Genomic DNA, 12632 nt, shown 5'->3' on the forward strand with positions numbered 1-12632 from the left:
TGTCACTGGCCCGGTCACCCTTGTTCATGGAATGATGGAAAGTACTTTATGATCACTTGATGACAGGGGCAGGAAAGCAGGCCTGGGAGGACTCAAGCCTAGTCGGGCGGTGGCCCGGGATCATCCCCATGCGTAGACATGCGGTTTCACTCAGTGCGAATGCATAGAATTTACACCCTATTCTCTTTCTGACACTATTGCAAATCATTTGTAATAACATTTTATATATGCCATTATTATGTGTGCAAAAGAAATTCTAAGGTGTTGTAAAACATGGCACAGTGCTTTCTTAAAAGTGCGGCCCATTTTAAACCCACTTTTTATGTTATCAGATTAGTTGTAATTGACTCATTTGAGTGGGAGGGAGTTTGGGACCCATCTGGGCACATCTCACTCAGGCTAACATGTTTAATCAATGACTTGCTCTGCTACCTGGCTGTCAACGAGGTCAGGTCTTACAGACAGGCCTCTAGCTAAGCAGATTTCATAGGTTTTAGCTAGTACAGCTGTGCCCTCGGGTGCACGTAGGACATGATTTACAGGTTCACAAGGACATTAGCCAGGAGATCTATGCCTCACCACACCAGGCCCTGCAGTCCCAGTCCTGGCACGGCACCAGCTGAGCTGTGACTTCGCCGGCAGAGTCATGAGCCTGGCCTAGAAAGTTGTTTTAAGTTGCTAACTGCCCACTATTTACAAATGTGTTTCTTAATAATGTAAAAAGGAGACGTATTTGTGCTTTCATGTTGGTTAAACACAAGAAATGCAAGAACACCAAACATCTCTGAAAATGCACTGCACTTTTTTATTTTGTTTACAAAACTGCAGTTTTTACATGTAACTAGCAAGTATTCTATGTGTGTGTACATTTACATTAAAAGATCCTACTTGGCCACTCTGTTTCTTACTTTTAAATGTAAGATACATCTATTTTCTTGAAATGTGAGCTGTAAGGCGGTTATATTACTTTCTGTGATGTCACTCCACTTGACGTCATTGCACACTTCTTATTAGTCCTCTACTATTTCTTTTAGGACTTGAGTTGCGAGTTGGCCTAAATTTTGTCCCGAGCACTGCAGATCATAGCTGTTGTCGATGGCAGGACTCACTGTACTGATAAATATGTTGGCAGCACAGACAGAAGTGTGTTTTTAGCAAATGTGCACCTTAGAAATCAGTAGAGTCTCCAGTCCTGCAGCAGCAGCAGTGTATTGTTTGGACACAAGCTAGTAACGCCTAATAAAAGGATGAAGTTTCGATAAATCTCTTAATGGTCTACACTGAGTCTTTCACAACTTATTTAGTAGCTGGTACTCAATGACTGGCGTTGGTGTGTTGGCCTGTTTCCTTTATATCAAAGTTGTCCTTCTGGTGGTGGCTCAGATTCTAGCAAGAAGGACTCAGTGCCATATGAGGCCTTTTAACACTGATAGAGCTCTGGGAGTGGGACCCGATGACGCTGCTCTGTTTGTACTCAATTAGCGCAGTTGTTTGTTTGCACAGAGATCTGGTACTGGGCAGAATGCATACCTGGCAGAGTGGGACAGGGCGGCTTGTTTCAGTTTGAGGGTATTTTGTTGAGCAGTCTTCAAATGGGCCTCTTTCACTAATTACTGTATTTTGCAGTGTTCTGAGCAGCACACACAGGATGTGTTGAACCCGGTGTCTCCTTATATTATGACCGTGTGAAACCGGAGGAGTACATTGAGTTTGAACATATTGATTGATGGTATTCTGTTTGGCATGTTTTCTTGGTAGCATTTGAGGAATTCATTATGTGGCCTAGATAAAAAAAAAAAATTGTTGACGACTGGACAGGGAACCCTCAAAAGGGGAGGCTTAGACACCCTTCCTTGCACGTATCAACATTCTCAACGCCGTTCATATTTTATTGTGGTGTGGGAGCTTCAAAAATGACCCCGGCCCCTCACATTTGTTTTAACACTTGCGGCCCTTGTGTGTTTCTGTTAAATTCCTGAAAGGTTTAGGACGGGACTCCTGCATGTCCAAGATTTACCATACCACAGTAAATGCCCTTATGCCCACCACTGCGACCCTTACTATGCTTTAAAAGTAATACAATCTAATATGGAAAGAAAGATGTGTTGAAAAATGCTTTGTTTTGGCCTTTCTGTCTCCAAAATTGTCTTGGGGGACAACCCCTTAGTAGGGGTTGCTCACTGCGCTTGCTCGCTGCACACCATGTGGGGGCTGGTCTCACTTTTACTTTGTTCTTTCTGATCCACTACTTGTGTCTATTTTTGGTGCTCTCTGAAAACATGTCTATGGGTACATATGTCTGGTGGGTAACCTGGTGCTCTTTAAGGTCACCATCAACTATTTACTGTGCTTTGAAAGTTAATACCATTGAATATGTAATGAAAAATGTGCTGTAAAATTCACAATTTTGGTCTGTCTTTTTCCAAAATTTTCCCCAAACCCCCCTACCGGTCGGGCTTGCTCGCTACGCTCGCTCCCTTCACGCCGGATGGGGGCTGCTTTGGCAAAAGTTGCCAGGGCTGCTTTCAGTTCCCAGTCCGGCCCTAGCTACTATATGATGCTTTAGTTATATTAAAGAATTGAGCTCCGCATGTCCACTAAAACTAGGTGAGTTGTGAACGTTTGTCAGACCAAAAAGTAGGTCATGGTTCTAAAACATTTGGGAAGCGCTGGTGTAGAGCAAAAACAGAAAGCTGAGAGAAATTCATAAAACAGAGAAAGAGAGACAAGGTTCGCACACAGTTGGATACATTTGAGAGACAGAGAAAGTGGATGAGACGAATTGAGTGATCTATAAAGAAAGAGTTTGAGAGAGATAGTAAAGGTGGAGGGGGTAGGATGAAATGCAGAAGGTGGTTCAGAGAAGGATATGGGTTGTGTGTGTGTGTGTGTGTGTGCGAGAGAGAGAGAGAGAGAGAGAGAGAGAGAGAGAGATAGAAGATAGAGGATTTGATGACTGAGGTAAAGGAATAAAGTCGCCAGATTTTAATGAGATATTTAAGGAGGTGAAAGAAGGGGAACAGCTGTGGAATAGAAGAGAAATGTGGAGAGGTGAGGCAGATAACTAATGCTGAGTCAAACTGAGACGGTTGGTAGTCAGAGAGGAAGCTGTGGGGAGAAAAAGGCGAGATAGTGAGGGAGATGTGAGGTAGAGAGAGAAATTAGATAGGTGGAAGGGATTGGCGAGGTAAAGAAACACCTGAAAGAGAGGTGGAGAGTAGTAAGCTAAGGGTTGGTAAGGGTTGCGTGAGAAGTGAAGTAGATGAAGGAGAGCTACAGGGAGGTCACATGGAAAAAGTAGTGAGGTATGGATGGAGGGATGAGGTACAGAGAAAATGTAGTTCGAGAGAAGGGGATAGAGAGAGAGGTAGCGAGAGAGGGGTGAAGTAGAATGAAGTACATTGTGTATATTGCAAGAGAGGTGCTGTAGACAAAAATGAGTGAAAGAAAGCTGAGATCGAGAGAGAGGATGTAGGTGCATAGAACTGTAAAGAAAGAGAGACAGCAGTTAAGCGAGAGGGCTAATGAAGAAGTGGAATGGGGAATTATGGAGAGAGAAATGACAGAAAGATTATTTTGCCACCAACTGCCTCAGAGTGCAAGGGATACGTTTTGGAATGCCAGAGAAGCACAAGTTTATGAATACTTTGTGATTGTACACAGGCACCAAAAGTGATGCATACCAGTCATTGCAAAGTGTTGGTTTGGGATTTTAAATTCTCTAAGCATAGTGTTCTCAAACCCATTAAAGACTGAGACTGACACTTTATACTATGGTCCAAACCTGTGTGTGTGGCACAAGGCTGCCAAGTAGTTTGTCTACGCGTGAGAAGAGCGCCGAGGGTTCATATCTCAGTAGATATGACATTGTGATCCGCTCTGCCTTTCAAACGAGGCAGCATAGCATCTTTGGTTGTTGCACTGCCTTATGTGAAATAATAGTAAATGTGCCTTATGTTCCTGTTAAGCAGGCTAAGATGTCATATTAGGAAAAGAAGATGTTTTTTCATGAGCATGGTTGCTGTGATAGGAATTTCAACTGTTCCACTCACTTTACTAAGGAGCCATTTGGCCCACTTTGCCCATACTGTCTCTAATAGAACCAATTACAGTAGCACACACGAAAAGAGTGGTTTGTAATGCCCTCTGTCACACACGGTATCTATAGAAAAATCTATTACCCAGTGTCACAGAGAGGCAAGTTCCTGTCCGAAATGCGAAAATCAGCTTTAAAGTCTTTGCAAGACGTAGTTCTCAAGCATCCCTTTTAGAACGTTCCCGAAGTCCTGTTCAGCTGAAATGCGGAAAGCTGGCAAGATATTGCAAAATGCTGACAAATGAAATACTTTACATGGGCACGACCCTCCTTTATGAGAAATAAGTGCTTTGGGTGGCTCAGGTGACCCGGAAAAAGAGTGCGTCCGAGTCGATTTCCCTAGAACTAATGGGGCTACTTTAAACACTTCCCAGTTCTGAGGAAAGGGAGCCGGCGTGTCGAAATGAAGTTTTATAGACCTTTCTTATGAAGTGTGGCATTTCTGAAATTATTTGATGTGCAAGAGCGACTACATTAGTGGAAAGCTGTGCTTGAGTAATTTCTCCCGTAAGCCCGGGCTCTGAGAGTATTGCATTCGGTGTCCTCATTATTTCTAGCGCTGTAGGGCAATGTGTAGCTGGCAAGAAGTATATTACAATCATAAAATGAACAGAGGCTCGTCACTTTTAGCAGTGGTCGCGCCTGCTACTGGAATGTGGGACACAGCAACCCTCTTATTGTGTGCCTGCATACGGGCGGCTCCCTGTTGTCACTGCTTCTCACATGAGGTAGAGCTGCCGTTTTTATCAAAAATTAGATTTTTCAAACTAAACTAAACGTATTAAAATATTGACACTTTTTTCATATATTATTCCCTCATCTCTGAGGATTTTTCACCCTGATGGTAGTGAGTCAGACCCCTTTTTTGATGTTTGGGTCTATTTGCGCTTAAGCCTTAATAACTTTTTTCAACAAAAGGTATCCAGACCTAATAGCATTCTTTTCTCCGACATGTTGAAGAATATAAAGGTAACCAGCGTTTGTGGATTCAACCGGGTGGAATTAAGAAATTGGCCAAAGTATAGCAAAATGTTGATATTAGATAAAAGGCAAAAACAATTTTTTTAAAGAAAGTATACATATTTTTTTCTAGGGCCATCAAATAGTTTGCAGTTCTAAGATAACCATATCCCCATCTTTGCGAAACAAATAGAGTTGTAAAAAACACCACTTTATAACGTTTTGCATTTTTCTAAGTAGTAGTCGATTTTTCCTATTGTTTGCGTTTCTCCCTTTATGCAGTTTATGGTTGAAGCTGCTGTGAAATCCGTGGGAGAAATGTAAAAGCTATTAATTTCAGAAAGAGTACAACATTCAGAAATTCTCAATGGGTTATTTGTCTTGATTGTTCATGTTTTTACAATAAGAAAATAATCACTTCAATAAAAAAACACAATCAAAATAAGTAGAAAATACATGTTTTATTAATATTGTAAAGCACGCAGTATACAACGTAAAATAGTCACCTAATTACGTCTCGTGACGTACATAAAATAAACTCTAAGGGGCTAATTCACAAGAACGCATGATAACTACCGCAAGAGTAGTGTAACACAACTTTCAACATTGCAGCCTATCGCGGGAAAACAACTCTCAACTCTATGACAATGTGGAATTCACAACACGACAGTAGCATGCAATAGTCTGCCGAAACCGCGGCCAATGTCGCGATACAATCACAAAAACCACAACACCAAAATACCTGCGAAGGGCCAAAGCGCGGTGAGGAAATCTGCGATAAGCAGCTCCAGGCCAGCAACACACACCTGGCAGACGGGAAAAATCACCATGAAAGTAGAAAAACACCCAAAAACAAACTGACCAACACCCTAGCACCATGGAGGCAGCCGGAGCAGGTGCAGTGGACGAGCGCAACCCCAGAAGCACCCCGGATGACCAGCCCGGGACCTCGGAGACAGGGAATGGCAAGTACAAGAAGAAGAGGAAGACAAAGTTCAGCCTGCATGCGAACAGGATCATAGTCACGGAGGTGATGGAATACCATCAACAACTGTTTGTCTCCTCCAACTTGTCATTGGGCACTAAAAATTGGATATGGAGGGACATCATGGACAAGGTGAATGCTGTCAGTGAGCACAAGAGGACAATGAATGAGGTCAAGAGGCGATGAAATGACATCAAGCGGCAGACCAAGGAGAAACTCTCCGCCAACCAGAAGGCGGCAACTCAAACTGGAGGTGGGGGCCCAGCGCCACAGCTCGTGCTGGATGACATGGAGGAGCTGGTGTCGACAGTCATCAGTGTGGAGACTGTGGCCGAAGTAGGGGGAGCGGACACTGCTTGACACAACACAACCACAACAGGGTGAGTGACCACCAGGTACTGGGGGGGACGTGTGGAGATGGGCACAATGGCACACATGCACAATCAAGCAGAGCACAGGTCACACCCACAATGACTCTGGGTCCTCGCCCAGATCCATGTACAATGCCATGCTGTCTGAATGTCAACATGTACCATACAGCTACATACATGTGGACAAATAGTAATACACCATCTCCCCTTCATATTGCAGGGGCACCGTCAACACCTCCTGCAGAGCAGTCCCAGCCACTCTTCACTGATGACGAGGAGAACAACACCAGCATCGACACCCAAGTCATCCAAAACATCATTGACCTCATCCGCCACTCACCTCCAGGATCAGGGCAGCACAGCTAAATCAAGGAGACCCCACCCACTACCCAAACCACCCAGCAGGAGGTACCCACAGCCCTGGCACTACCCAAAGACACCCAGGAACAAAATATGGCCTTCCAATGCCGTGTGCTGGAGTGCCAGAGGGAGACCGTAGAGTGGGTGCGGTTGGGCTTCGGCATCATGGCAACCAAACTTGACCCCATCCTTGGATGTAGGCCCGATCTATGGTCTCCAATGAGCCCTGACTTACATCGCTGGAGTCATGACGCAGAGTGAAGAACACCTGTCCGCTCAGAGTGGCTCCATGCGGATGCTCATGGAGGACATGGTGCGGATGGAGACGGAAAGGATGGCAGCCACCGCTGCACATCAGCGGAATGTAGCTGGGATCTTCCACGCCCCGCAGGTCCTCATCACGGCGTTGCTGCCACAAGACCTGGCGATGATGAATGCTGTTGCCCCCACACCATCCACATCTCTGCCCCCTGGTGTGTCTCTGCCTCCCAGTGCAGCAGGTCTACTCCGACACCTGATGTATCAGTGGCACACAGTGCATCCGACAATCCACCTCCAGCCCCTGATGTGTCAGTGGCACACAGTGGCACACAGTGCCGCAACTGGTACAGCAACACCCACAGGTGGGCCAGAGCACACATCCTGGGATGAGGACGTGGATGTACCTGTGATCAGAAGGACTCAATAGCAATAATTTCCTCCACCTGGCCTGTTTCTGCTTGGTCCCACACATGGCCTCATGATCTTCCACTGACCCCCGATTCACTTAGATGCATTTACCTTGGACAGAAACATGAACTGCCACATCCTGTTTGATGACCAATGACATGGCGACCAGACTGTGGACTGTACCCTTCGTCTTCCGCATGACTGGTCATCCCCGGATGGACTCTGGCTGGCCCTCCACAGGCCCATTATGTGTAGTGTGCTCGGCATTGCCCTGTACCACGTCAGCTGCAGAACTGCACTGGATGGGCAATAAACATCCAGTGACTCACTGCTGTGTCATGTCTTTCATCAATCATGTATGTATGTGTGGATGAATGTAGGGACAGTGATTTCCCTAGCGTCGATGATGCTAATCGTGTGGGTTGCCAGTCAGAGGGTGCTACATAGCAATTTGTGTAACGGGTCCCTTGGACACCACTACAGGGACATACGCATCAGCCACTTACTTGTCCGGACATGGACTGTATCATGCCCAGTGCCCACGAGTCATTTCTGCAAGCCCTGAGCTGTTCCAGCATATGGCAGGCCAGATCACTCCGCTAACGCTCTAAGGCAGGCCTCAGTGCTACCCATTACAATAGTACTCACTGGTGGTGTGTAGGTCACTGGTCTAGTTGCCAGCATGTCCGAGCCACTCCCTGAGGACAGGTTTGCACGTGCACCACACCCATCCGGCACAGGCGTCACAGGCCATGTGACCCCACATATATAAGGGGCCGACGACATCAGATACCCCTCTGCCAGTGGGGACTGGATGACGGACCCAGGCCTTGAGGCTGGCACAGGCCTATCACCACGTGGCACTGACTGGGTTGAACAGGGTTTGTGGCACATGCTGCATTGCGGCCGGCACAGGCACCCAGCCACGGGACGGTGACTTTGGTTGCACTGAGTCATTGGCACCTTTAGCTGCTGAGCGGGTGTGCAGCCTGCGATGATGCCCCATCCCGGCGGTCTGGACTGCTCAGGATTTGTGTGCCTTGCTGGACCACAGTATAGGCCGAGCCAGCGGGCTGTGTGGGCCTACTGCCACGTGGCCTCGCTTCTGGGTTCACAGAGTTTGTGGCACTCATGGGGCTGAGCAGGTTTGCAGTCTGCAATGGTGCCGGGTGCCCTGGTATGTGCTATGCCATGGAGTAATCAAGACCCAGCACCAGATGTGAGACCTAGTGGCCTGCGCAGCGTGGCTGCATTGTGTGGAGGGTGCCATGTCCGCTGGCACCAGGCTTGTGGCTTGCAGCAGCACATGGTGGGACATCCTGTCTACACGCCGGTGGCGGGAGGTGAGCAGTGAGGCCTGGGTGCACAAGCACTCTCACTCTCTCTCTCCCCCTCTCTTCTTCTCTCTCCCCCTCTCTTCTTATCTCTCTCCCCTTCTCTTCTTCTCTCTCTCTTCCCCTCTCTTCTTCTCTCTCTCTCTCCCCCTCTCTGATTTTCTCTCTCTCTCCCCCTCTCTTCTTCTCACTCTCTATCTCCCCCTCTCTTCTTCTCTTTCTCTCTCGTCCCCTCTCTTCTTCTATCTCTCTCTCCCCTCTCTTCTTCTATCTCTCTCTCTCCCCCTATTCTTCTCTCTCTCTACTTCGCTCTGTCTCTGTCTTTTGATGTGCGTAGGACACACCTTCTCATCATGTTGTTTGTCTTGCAGGCTGGGACCCATGGATTGTGTCGAGGGGAGCCGCCATGTGTCTTAATTTAATTTCTGTGTTAATTTCAATAAAGTTTCATTGTTTGCTTCAAAAGTGAATGTGTGATGCTCATTTCTGTGACGAGTCATGTCACCAGTTGTGATTGTGCGACATCAGGCAGATTATTTCGTACATGTTTAGGTGTAGCTGATGTGGCATGTCTTTGGTCGGGGGTACCAGGGAGGGGTGGTCCTCGGGTGGTGTCAGTAGGTGTTGTGGCCCTCTTGGGCGTCCGTGCTGCTTGTTCAGCTGCTCCATGGAATCTGTTTGTCTTCAAGTGTGACTGTGGGCTGGGCTCCCTTTTGTGGTGTAGGTTATGGTCCGACTTTAAACCAGGTCAGAGCAGGTGTTAATTTCCCGCTGCTAATGCGCCTTATCACGTGTTTTGTGTTCTTATTGCAGATCTGGCTGGTTATAGTGAATGTTGAGGTGTGGTGTTTTTACAGCTTTTTGCACGGGAATGACTACTCTGCATCTCATTAGCGATAGTTGTGGAGGTCCTCTGTGGCAATGTTTTTTGCGGCTGCTATCGCGGTTAACTGGTGCTGTTAACACCAGCTTGTGATTGGGGAGGTCAATATATCACGACTTTGGCTGTGATAAAATCCTGTTAATTTGGCATTAGCTCCTTGTGAATATGCCCCTAAGTATCTTGAAGGAAATATACCACAGACATAATGCAAACATCATTATTCATAAGAGTAATTCCACCAAGCGCCACACACTTTTTTATGTTTCTGAGGTGACCACCAAGTCCTATAGAAAGACTCCTCCATGTTGGCACACACGTCCATACAACGAGACCATTCCACAAGCAAGAGGAGCGTCTCCGAATGCCAGTTGTGAACAATGTTTCACTTCGCAACTAGCAGCCCTGTTGCCACAAAAAGCCTAGTAACATGGGTACCACTATATTTGTACATCAGGCCCAATGCTGGGATTGCCTGAGTGGGTCTGTATGCTCACAAGGTCAAGGCTGCCTGAAAAAGGAGTAATGACCCACACAACTGACAAGAAGAGAGGCAAGGGATGTGGAAAACCATCCTCTGAAGTTCCCACCATGAAGGTTGACAAGGTCCCTGAGAATGTGGTAAATTAATTCAATATTACCTCATTTCAGAATTTCTATACTTAATAATCATAATTTCAGTCAAAGCAAAGGGAGGAGTCCGTGGTGCTCGAGTATAAAAAAGAGTCCAGTAACTCGAGTTAAGGGGAGAGCTCCAGCACCAAGCGGGTACAGGAGTGGTCTGCAGATTTATTCACACATCAGAATATTTATACAGTTTTCAGTCAATAGGCAAAAGAAGAAAAGAGAAGTGACAAGAAAAAAGGAAGTGAGAAGCAGTAATTTCCAACAGATGTGTCAAGGTAGGGGCGTGTCTTGTGTCTCGTGAGAGGGCATGCAATGTGTGGAAATGTGTTCTCTTTCAGTTGAAGGCCCTTCCTCATTCGGGGGTTTATCTCTGGCTTAGAGTCAAGAACAGGAACCATCTTGTGTAAAACAGGAACTATCTTGCTGGTTCTGAATTGGCTGACCCACAAGAGTCAAAAAGAGGAACTATCTTGTGTAAAACAGAGACCATCTGCTCTCTGGCTTGCAGTCAAGAACAGGAACTATGTCTTAAAACAGGAACTATCTGCTGGTTCTGGGAATTGGCTGAAGCACAGGAAGGGGTGGTCAATGAACTAAGATGTCAGGTGCAGGGTGTCTTACAGTTAAGAACAGGAACTACTTCTTAAAACAGGAACTATCTGCTGCTGGTTCCCAGAATTGGCAGAACCACAGAAATGTGTGGTCAATGAACGGGGGTGCCAGAGGCAGGGTGTCTTGCTTGTGGGTCTGAAGACAAAATGGATGTCACACACAAAATGGGTGCTTGTCTGAATGAAAAAAAAATGGCTGTCAGGCAGAAACAGGGAAATGATGGCGCACAATTGTCAATTTTATTTCCACATTCCCTCCTTGCCCCAGAGTGTACCTACATTATATCTCAATTTGCATGAGATCATCTATACATTCTTGGAGCATAATTCTTTCCCTTTCTCTCTGCTGGACAAGTGGTTTAGGAATGCAGTTTGCAGCGCATAGACCGCACAGGGCAGGACCACATTGGATGCAAAGGCAGCATCCAGTTATTATCAGGAATATTATACCTGCTGCTGACAGCAGTTGCCATCCCCAGGACGATATTATCTTCCAGAACCAATCAGACCACGTCCAAGTGCCAGGTTCTTGATGTAAACTTACGGCTATCTTGTGTAATTTTGTTCTGGCCGTGTATACAGATGGGGAATTATCAGGAATAAATATACAGCAGCTAGAGCCTATAATTTTACAGGCTCCGCCTCTGTCAGCCAGGATGATGTCAAGGACAAGGCAATTTTGGAGAGTAACCAATCGTATGGCGAACTGCTCTTGGGTTAAGCTCCCCAGGGCAGACGCCGTCTGGTTTACAACAGCCTCTAAGGTCCTTGTCAACCTGCGTATAAGCTTGCTGTTCTGTACAGGACCAACAAAGAAGAAGAACCACTTGTTAAAATCTGTATACTGCTCCCATTAGGTTTCTGTTTGGTCAACCAAGGAGGTATCGATCGTTCTTTTATGTCTGACATGGGGCACTAGGAGGTCTCGGTGGTAAGTGGATGGGGTCACAAAGACAGGGGGTAACAGGAATGCTATATAGCAAGTTCCCCCCCAGTTCAAGGGCAGCTGCACATAGGCCGTTTGGCCACAGACGAAATAAGTATGGCGAGATGCTAGAAATGAGGACTTGCCTCTGTCTTCAAAACTTATAGTGGTATGACAGTCACTGTGTCCTAATGGAACAGAGACATTTTTCTGGATGCACAGGTGTCCTTTTACTGGTGAGACCGAGATGGAAGGGGGACCAGCATTCTTTTTAGGTTTGTTATTTAACATCTTGTAGGACATGGTCATGTTCCCTTGCTGGTATTCTTCACTTTCTAGGACTGTACCTGTCGCCTGAGGATTTCCATCCTCATTTGGGTAACAGGCAGCATTAAGTACCTTGTTTAAGTCCCCCCAAGGCCACCCATTCTTGCATGAATTATTTCCGTCAGGGCAGGAGGTGGGGGTAGTATTGTCAGCTGTTATTAGGGCGAACCAGGCTTCACAAGTCCCATTATAGGAAAATGGAAAAGGGAAAAGATGCATCCCTCCCTTTTTCTGATGAGGTGGGAGGCGGCCACATATCCAGCAATTTGTGCTATTGCTGGCCTGATGAGTGTAGTGTAACATCTGTATAAAGGTATTGTTTTGCAAGGCTAGTCTATGGGCTTGTTCATGAGGGGGCAGGTCATGATATGTGTGTTCCTGAGTGCTGTTGGGTGCATGAGAGGTGTGTGGTGTTGGAGGAAAAACAGTGTGGAGGATCCAACCAAGACATGTCATAATGGTTATGAAGAAAAACAATATCATTAAA

This window comes from Lissotriton helveticus, chromosome 10 (assembly GCF_964261635.1).
Source record: "Lissotriton helveticus chromosome 10, aLisHel1.1, whole genome shotgun sequence".
Classification (NCBI taxonomy): domain Eukaryota; kingdom Metazoa; phylum Chordata; class Amphibia; order Caudata; family Salamandridae; genus Lissotriton; species Lissotriton helveticus.